We start from the raw sequence: 10,719 nt of genomic DNA, 5'->3' as shown, positions 1-10,719 counted from the left end.
GGTTTACGTGGGGACAAAATCAATGCTTGGGATCAAATGCAACAATCCTTTAATGACAAGTATGGGGACTACTGTAGGTCCAAGGACACAAAATAATAAATCTTCACAATGACCTTGGGACATGATGAATGCCTGGAAGATTATGAGGAAAGGTTCCAACTCAGCTACAAAAGGGCTAGTTGCACCCTTGATCCTAAATCACTCAAGTTAGTCCTCCTTAGAGCGATAGTGGAAGATATCCTAGAAACCATATACATGTTGTTTGAGGGGAAATCTATAAGTTACCTTATGATCATATCAAGACAATTTTCAAAAATTACTCTAGGGCTGCCAGAAAGAAGGGTAGGGTTAGGAAACCTTTGGCCAGCTCATCCTCCCCCAACACATTTATCAAGAGTGAAATTAGAAACATGTTGGAGGACTTTAAGAGTGAAATTATGCACACCCTTGCTCTGCAAATGGAATCCATGCCGATCAAGAGGAAGTAAGAGGAAGCAGAGAGATCCTTAGTTGTATTTTCCCTAGATGCACCAAAAGGAACCCCATAAATGAATGTCCATTGAACGTTATAGAGGTATGCTCGGTCTATGAGGAAAACCACTCCACATATAAGTGCCCTTCTATGCCTAGATTGAAATTTGTATATCAAGGAACTAAAGATGTGGCTGAGAAACTCTATTATATCAACCAAAGGAGGCATCAAGGACCTCAACCATACCAGCATGGCATGAAAGGGGAATCCTATTCATATTACAATCCCAATCAGAATGCATCCATTCCCCATTTCTATCATCCTACTCATACTTCATGGTCCACACCTTCTCCATAGTCTTAGGCACCTCAATACCATTTGCAATCTTCCAATAAATCATTCTAGCCATATGCTCCCCCACAGCCTCCATGGAATACCCCATCATAGGGGTGGAGGCCACCATTCAACCAATCTCCAACCTTACTACCTCCGCCTCAATCTCAACCAAAAATCCTTCATCATACTCCACCTAAGAAACCTCAGATGCCTGCTCAATCAAATTTGAACCCAAACAACAAGCATACACATCAAGTTTATAGTGGAGAGACAACCTACCCTACCTATCATGTGGAAATTCAAGGAATAAACCTTAGGTCTAGAGGAGTGCTTCCAGATAACCAAACACCATCTCCACCTGAGGATCCTAAAGAGGAAAAGTAAGAGAGTGTTCCTAATTCCAATTAACCTCCCTTTTCTGAAATATTGATCCATTCTAGTCAGCTCACCCTAGAAGAGATTGAACTTCTAGGAGAACTGAAAAATTTATGTGTTAAAATCCCACTCCTCCAATCCATAAAGGATGTCCCCATCTACAACAATATAATCAAGGAAAAAAGCTTCAAACATCCTGGAAGGAGAAGAAAAGACACCCCTACCATTAATGGCATTCGACAATTGTCTAAATTAATGCTCGGGAGAGAAAATTTCCCAAAGTATCTAGAACCTGAGAGTTATATGGTAGATGTGCACATTGATGGCATCATTTCCCCCCACACCTTGATTGATATGTGGCTTCCATAAATGTGATGATTAAGGAGACCATGCTTAAATTGAATCTCCAAGTAATATTCAGGAAGACCACAATAGTATTGCTGCTTGCAGACATATCCATAGTAGCTCTCGGGGGATTTGTTGAGGGTGTGATGGTCTCTATTGATTCCTGGGAGTACCGTACTGACTTCTTAGTTCTCCAACCCAAGACAAAATTCAATGGTTATCCTCTCATCCTTTGAAGGCCATGGCTAGCCACTGCTGATGCTTACATAAGTTGCAGGGTTGGGAACATGACCATTAAGAATGGGCATTTGTCCAAATAGTTGGTCTTCCATTCTCCTTCTCAACCATCCTTAGAGCGTGACTTACCCTTATGGTTAGAAGAGGAAGAGGAATATGAAGTGTACCATACCACATCCTACCCAATATGTACTCTAGATACTATTATAGGAGGGGGGCAACCTAATGAAGATGACCTAATTGATCAAATCCTCCAGAACTAACCCCCCAACACCATGCCTCTTGATGGGCTCATGAAGAAATCTGAAGATAACACTTGGAATAATTTTTTCCTAGTTGACTCAAGTCTTTCTCATAGTAAAATGATAGAATTTGGTCCATCCACAACATTGAAAATCAACCCCTCACTGTCAGCGCATCAGAAAGAGAAGTTTTGAAACATGCTGAGAGAGAATTTGTATGCTTTTTCCTGGAGCTATAATAAAATGAAGGGAGTGCACCCTTTGGTATGTACTCACCACATATACATCAAGGAATGATGTAAAAAAATGCGCTAACCTCATAGGAGAATGAGCCCAACCCTCAAATGCATAGTCAAAGAAGAACTGCGGAAGTTGTGGGATGCAGGGTTCATTTACCCCATCTCAGATAGTGAGTGTATGTTTCCTCTGGTTCTGGTCCTAAAGAAGAATGGAAAATGGAGGATCTATGTGGATTACAGAGAGTTAAACAAATCCAATAAAAAATACCATTTCACTCTACCTTTCATTGATCAAGTCTTGGATGGTCCTGTAGGGTAGAATTTCTTCTCTTTCCTATATGGATTCAGTGGTTACAATTAGATCCATATCAGCCTAGAGGACCAAGATAAAACCACATTCACTTGTCCTTGGGGTACCTTTTCTTATAGTATCCTTCATTTTGGATTATGTAATGCCCCTACCACTTTTCAAAGGGTAGTTCTAAGCATATTTATTGAGCTAGTCCATGACTCTATAGAAATCCATATGGATGATTTGACTCCCTATGGGTGTGATTTCCTAGAGGCGCGCTCTAACTTGGGGAAAGTATTAAATAAGTGTATTGAAATAAACTTGTAATTAGTCCTTAGAAGTGTGACTTCTTGATGAATGCAAGGATTGTTCTAGGTCATTAAATATCTCAAGAAGGACTACACATGGACTAAAATAAAATTTCTATCATAAAAATGTTCCCTACTCCTCAAAATCATAGGGATGTCAACAGTTTCTTGGGATTATCTAGATACTATAGGGGGTTTATCAAAGACTTCAGCAAAGTAGCCTCACCATTGTTTGGAATCCTGGCCTAGGACTCTGAATTTTGATGGCTAGAAAGTTACCAAGAGGCCCTAGAAATATTGAAGGAAAAATTGACTACCTCACCCATAAACTGAGGCCCAAATTGGGCTCTTTATTTCGACATCCATGTTCATGCCTCTGAAAAATATATAGGAGCATATCTAGGCCATTGATCTATTGTCTAATGTTATTTTTGTTGTGCTAATTTCAACTTCAGATTTATAAACAAATGCTTGTCAATTGCTTCATGTGCATGGTTCTCTTATGTTGTTTGTGACTGAAAATACGTAAATGTTATCAAGTTTTATGTGAAATAAATGAGACAAATAGCATGAGAAACAAGTGTTTAACAACAACGATGAAAATTACAGCAAACCATCAACATGAACACTTAATATAGTGTTTTGATGAAGGAATTCACCCCTCCTAGGATACATCTCCTTGGTCTAGGTTCCATGACTTGGGCCTCTGTACTAGCTCAATATGGAAAAAATGTGGTTTGCAAAGCTCTACTACTCTTGAAACCTACTTCAATGTGTTCACAGTGCTCAAATTAGCTAGGAACACCTTTTCCTAGGCTCCATTTGGTCAAAATTCGCTCCACTAATGGTAAAAATTGTTTTCTCCTAGAAAACCTCCACTAAAATTGGAGGAACTCATGTTAAATTCACTAAACTTTGAGTTGGCGCTGATTTTGGAGGTCCACCGAAATTCCCACCAAGTTAAACTGTAGTTTAATTAATGTTAAATGCGCTTTATTAATCACTAAACTTGATTAGTGCAAACTGCGGTCTTACTAACCGTTAACTTCAGCAGTTTCACAATAGTGGACACATGTCATAATTAATTGTGCAATTATGTTTCCATCGATTATGGTAAACATTAGTTGTTACCATTGGAGGGGTGTTCACATGTCACATTAAATGTTGCATTGGCCGCTGGTTCTACTGACCACAACCATAGTCGTTATCGTCAGAGGAGAGTTCACATGCGATATCGAAGTTCTGGTTATGGTTTGTTGTAGCTGTCGGATGGTGCAGTAACCATAATCGTCAGAGCATTCACATGGCAGGGCTGGCCTGCAGGACCTTTGGGGAGGTACATGTGGTAGTCTCTAGGCTTGCCAGTTGTCCCCTCCTCATTGGTCTACCATTAACCAATAAAAACATTCCAACACACCAACCTGATAACCAACCACAACTTGACACTTGTCATAACCTTATTGAATGTTGACCATCCATTGACCCTACCTAGTCATCTTCCATGTCAGAAGTACGGACTACTCACTTTGCAGTGACTGTACAATGTTTTTTCAAAAATTTCTTTTTTTCGTAAAGCAGACAAAACATAATATCTTCCTCATACAAACTCAGTTTTTAGTGAAACGAGTTGTGTTGGGATCATTTTTTTGAGATGGATGCGATCATTTAGGTTTCGAACCATTCTAAGAATGCTGATTTTTGAGCTAGATACTAAGCAATTGATCATTCCCCCCCACTAGAAGCCGTTTGGACCCCAAAAGATATTATCAATTGTTTAGTAGTTAAGGGTACAACTCCCTCACCTTATTGATCTGCAGCCATTTAGCTTAGAAGGATTTTTTCCCTTGAGTCCCACTCTAAGGTATTCAACATTCCCTCTCTTTGAAGTTTTGGTTCTTCTATCAAGTATGAGATATTACTGAAGCTCATCAAGATATTCTAGTGAGAAATTATCTATTGATGGTAGCTAAACATGCTCTCCTTGATCATCTATCAAAGGAGGCTCAAAAATTCTCAAATTCTCAAAATTAACAACAGAGTATATTTGCTTATAAGGAGGCAAATCAAGCTTAAATGCATTGTTAGCAATCTTTTCCAGAATTTTAAAAGGACCATAACTGATTGGCTTAAGCTTTTTACCTTCGCCTTAAAGTCTCTTTTTGTTAATATATAACCAAACTCCATGTCCTACTTGAAATTTGTGATCGACATAATGTTTCTCATGCCTTTCCTTGTAGCTACTCTGACTTCTTTCAAGTTTTTATTGCACTGTATGATGTATCAACTAAATTTCCTCTATGAACTTCCTTGCCTTATCGATGTCACTTTTACCATTGATGGCAACATATTTCTCAAAGATGAAGTCCAATGGCGATCTTGACAAGTACCCAAAACATGCCTCAAATGGCGATGTATTTGTGGAAGAATGCTTTGCCCTGTTGTATGTAATGCAACTGTTCATCCCAAAAGCTGGGATGTTTGTTGCAATATCCTGTAAGAAGATGAATGACTATCCTATTGACTACCTCATTTTGTCCATCTGTTTGCGGATGAAAGTTTGTACTGTTCTTCAACTTTTTGTCCATCATGTTCCACAACTTTGACCAAAAATTCCCAACAAATCGAAAATCTCAATCACTTACAATGGAAGTAGGAAGTCCAAAATGAACCCAAATGTTTTGGAGGAAAATATTAGTTGTTTATTCAACTGTAATTTTATTTTTTATGGTGTTAGAATACACATTTTTCTGAGCTTGTCTACAACTACATACAAATAATCATAAACTTTCCTTGAAAATCGAAGACCTCCTACAAAATCCATTGAGATACTCTCCCATGGGCGTGAATGTACTGGAAGTGGAGTGTACAATCCTAGTTTCCTATTTCTAGGATTACTTGTTGCACATAAAGAACATCCTCTAATGAAATGAGATACATTATCAAACATGTGTGGCCAATAATAATACCTTTGGAGATTTTCTATTGTCTTGCCTACACCAAAGTTTCTAATAATCAATGAAGTGTGTGCCTCCCTTATGATACTGTTTATTTCTCCCCGTGGAATACATAACTTTCCCAGGTGATACAACAAATTTTTGTGTACATGGTAATCTAACTCTTTGATTTTGTTTCCTTGACTCAAGTTTGCATACACATATCACAAGTCATTATCATATGCATATTTCTCAATGTAACTTTCATGCAAAACAGAGTTATGCTTGACTATAATAGATGAATTTACAATAGGCCTAGAAATCATATCAGATCCCTTATTATAGATTCCCCTTTTGTACTTGATAACCAAATGAAATTTTTGTAGAAAACCCATCCATCTGAAGTGTCATGACTGCTGCAACTTTGACTATAACTGTAAGTACTGCAATGGTTGATGGTTGGTATGGATAACGATCTCTTTCCCCATCAAGTAGTGTTTCCATTTTTTGACAGTTTTTACCAATGTGTAAAGTTCTTTGTCATAAGTGGGATAGTTAGTCACAGATCCATTAAAATTTTTATAATGAAATGAAATGGGTTTACCACACTGTATAAGAACTTCTCCCATGGTGTAATCACTAGAATCTGTTTGAATCTCAAATGGTTGTCTAAGATCCAGAAGAGCTAATACCAGTGTTGAAATGATCTTTTTATTTAAAGCATCAAATTCTTTCTATTTTACATATCCCCATTGGAAGACTTTCTTGACACTAGTAAAGGCATTTAATGGTTCCATGATGAAAGAAAAAATAGCAATAAATTTCCTCCAATATTGTGTTGCCCCTAAATTGTTTCTTACCTGTGTAACTGTATTAGGCTTGGGAATTCAGAATGACCTCAACTTTAGAGGGGTCTATCTTCATCTCACCTCCTCCAACAATGTATCCCAAATACACTATATAATTTTTTCCAAATTCACACTTTGAAATCTTTAAAAACAACTGTTATTCTCTCAAGACATCAAGTACTTTGTTTACATGCATGACATGTTCATCTCTGGATTTGTTGAATATGAGAATATCATCTAAGTAAATAATGACAAAATCATCTAGAAATGGTATCAATACATCATTCATAACTCTCATGAAAGTAACTGGATAATTCATAAGAACGAAAGGCATAATGTTGGGCATGGAATCCCCCACATCATGTTTTGGGGCTCAAAGCCCAAGTTTTGGTCAAAGGTTTTGTAAGACCCCGCGAATTGTGGGCAAAGAGCATGAAGTAGAGGTTAAGTCATAGGGTTGTCCACCCTAAAGTAATGTAATGTAATGTAAAGTCATGTCGGACTACCCATGATCTGCAGACCATGGGATTGTATAAATAGAGCGAGGCTCTAAGTTGTAAGGAGAGGGAAGAAAGAAGATAGAATAGTACGAGTGGTTTGAGATTAGGGTAGGATTCTAAGTGTATTGGGTCGTAGTAGTAGGACGAGGCTCTGCAACTAAGTGTGCAGAGGCTTAGTAGAGTCCACAGCTGAGTGCGTGGACCCATGAATTTTTGTGCGTAGGGTGATGTCGAGTCTATAAACGGGATTGAAGATTAAGAAAGAGAAGTTGATTCTTATTTCTGTGTATTTGTTGTACATTGCCTTCTTTACGTTTATATTGGTTTATTTATCACGCAAACTGATATGATTGTTGAATATGCTGTAATAACCATTAATCGTTCACACACAAGTAAAGTAATCAGGTAATAATAGATTAAATAGCAAGGAACTTGGGTATTATACAGGTCGCACCCCGAGTAGGGCTGCATGGAAACAACATCATAGGTTGTGAAGGAATTGTTAGCTCTGCTATTCAATTCATCATTTAGAGGACCAAATACAGGCCTGATCTAGGTGTTTACATAAAAAGGGAGCTTGCAGCAGTCTATTTCATCCCCCCCCCCCCTTATTTGCCTTGCACTCTTATAACTCCCGCTACCTCCGTTTTCCTCCAAATTTCTCTATAAACCCATATTCCCCCAGGTCCTTGGGCCTGAAGTTTAAACCCATACGACCATATTCACGTGACCACGAAATTTTACTGATTTTTCCCCATCACATCAGTCGTAAACATGTGCGATATTTTCTACACCGTCTGATTGTCTCCGCCGATGATCAGACGTCATACACTTCCCCCGCTGCCATAACATAACCGCACGTTAACCCACGGGGAAAGTAGTTTCCCTACTGTCACATCCGCCACGTGTCGTGCACTTATTGCATCGCTTCCCCACGTATGAATACCACCGCAGCCTCTAAAGTGGTGTGGGCAATACCGCTTACCGCCCATCATACCGTCCCCGCTCATTATCTCCCATGCAACTCTTCCGCCTGATAGCCATCGGATCTATCCACCCGCAATCTGACGGCTCACAATCACCCTGCTTCCTCCTGATGCCTCCCATCGAGAGATCCCAATCGTTCATTCGTTTAATCCAATGGCTAATTTTCTTCCTCTGCCTGTCCCGACTATCCATGTCCATAACCATTCTATGCTCCCGAAGAACGAAGGTGGCCAGCTACCTATACTTGGTGCAGTTACTCCTCAACGAATGCATTTAGCGGGAAGAATGGCTAAGAAGAAAAAGGACAACCTTGAGTAGTTTACAACATTTATCAGTCATGGAATCTCTTCTATAATACCCTCCACCTGTTCGAAAAGGAAAGCAGAGTATCTCAAAAGGCCAATTTTGTTCATTAAAGCATGCAGTTTGCAGCAAAGACCCATATTAGATAGTTCAAGTGGTTGGTGGTCCATTATGACCCTTCCACGCATAGAACAACAAAATATCTTTGTAAACAAACTCTATATATACCGAAAACACAGATGTAATCAGTTTTGATGGTTGTTGTTTTGATGAAAGGTTCAAATTCTAGAGACTGTAACTATTGTGATACTTGCAGCGTCTGGTATTCATTTTTAGCTAATATAAGCTTCTTTTGTTGTTAATTACTCACTTTCCATTTCTACTCTGTTCTAGGCTGTGCCTATTATGAATTTTTTCATGTGCTCTTGATGTTTAGCATTTGATGGGCTGTCATCCCACCTCTGTGTTAGAATCTAGTATGTATCATTGAATGCGTTATGTAGGTTTCCGTTTACCTAGTGCCAGAGATCTGTCATCTTGTCTGTGCATTAGGAAATAGATTTACAGACCTCTTTACTGGTTGCATCTGACCATCACATGGTCTTTTGCATCTGTTGGTGTGGTCAATATTCTCCACGTTCACTTAATCCTCAAACTGTGAGTAATTGGTGGTCTAAAACCTTGTAGTCTGGGGGTGTTCACCCATGTCTGGAGTTAATCATAGTAGAAGTGGTTATCTAGCTTGAACAAGCATCATTCCTTCCATTCATCCATTTCCAACATTTTGTTGAGTTTGTAATGTTCCCGAGCATCTATGAGACACAACCTAGGAGAGTTTCTTGGGGTGTTAATAGGAATAAAAAGTGCACGTAGCAACATGCACGCAGGGTTAAACCGCAAACCTCTAGAAGCCCATCAGACATCCCCAAGGTGTGGAAAATTGGTTCTAGCACCCTCCCATACTACTTCAGGTGAGACCTCAGTCCACACTCCGCGGACTGTTGCCAAAAGGGCTAGTAGTATTGAGATTTTCTTGGCTAAATCACCTTTGAACCTGGGTCAGGCCCACAAAAGCCAGCAAATTGTTCTGTTGCTAGGACCGGGATCTGCATAAAGGATGTATGATGTTGTGCCACTGGATTCCAACAAAGAAAGAAATTGAAGAGTGGTTGGACAAGAATATTCATGAGTTCGTGATTCAGGAGAATAGAAATCCGCGAGTATCTAAGGAACAATGGTTGGAGTGCTACTTGTACATGGAAATCCATGAAAGATTCTTTGCATCCCTTCCTTCTGAGCTGTATGAGTGGATCGTGAAGTTAGGAGATAACCAGGAAAGGTGTAGGCTCGACAAACCATTAGTGTGGACTCTGGAAGTAGTGCACAGACTAGAAGCATTAGGAGATAAGATAGCACGAGCTGTTGACCATTAGCTCGACTGAATAATAGGAGCATTTATCATTGAGTTCACGGTCGACACAACCGTCAGCTACAGTGAGGTGGAACGACGTTTTCTCAAAGCACCATGAGGTAAGTATATTAACTCTTTGAACACTTGGATTAAGATGTTATTGTGTGAAAAATGGGTTATGTGAATAAATTAATGTTTGGAACTACGCGAAGTGGGAATATCTACAGAAGCGGAAGTAGTGAAGAGTTGGAAAACAATCCTTTAATTTCACCCTCGCAGGAAAGTGAGAAAGAGCTCGCGAAAGTTTGTCTGAGAAGCACAATTAGTCTGATAAGACATCGTATTGCATGTTTACCACTTCCACCCACACCACCACCCATCTCACCCTCCTCACCTGCATCTCCACACACCCCACCTCTGCCACCTCAACAGTTCAGTATGGCTAGTGCGATTAGACTATCGGTATTCAAAGGAGTGGGAAATGAAGATCTAGACCAATTCTGGTTCGTGGTAAGAGAAGTATGGGAAGCACAGGGTATCATGGATGATAATATTAAAAAGGCTACGTTGTTGAGCGTGTTGTTGGATCGTGCATTAATGTGGTATATCAAACATTCTAATGACCACCTAAACACAGGAATTGTAGAGATCTAGGCTGCACTGAATAGGGAATTTAGCAGGCCAAAATCAGCAACACAATCAATCATCGGGTTTAAGGAGATTACAATGCTCCTGGGCGAGACCCCTTGGGATCTACACCAAACGCTGAAGAGTACAATCTACGAAGCCAATATGACGTTAATAGATGCACAACATCACACATGGTTTGTGGCCTCACTGACGCCACACTTAAGGACAACGTTGTCACAATAAAATCTTTCCACCCAGGCT

The sequence above is a fragment of the Pinus tabuliformis genome, chromosome 6 (genome assembly GCF_031772625.1).
Source record: "Pinus tabuliformis cultivar Carrire ecotype Pingquan chromosome 6, CPIR1, whole genome shotgun sequence".
Classification (NCBI taxonomy): Eukaryota; Viridiplantae; Streptophyta; class Pinopsida; order Pinales; family Pinaceae; genus Pinus; species Pinus tabuliformis.
This window is presented reverse-complemented; position numbering follows the sequence as displayed.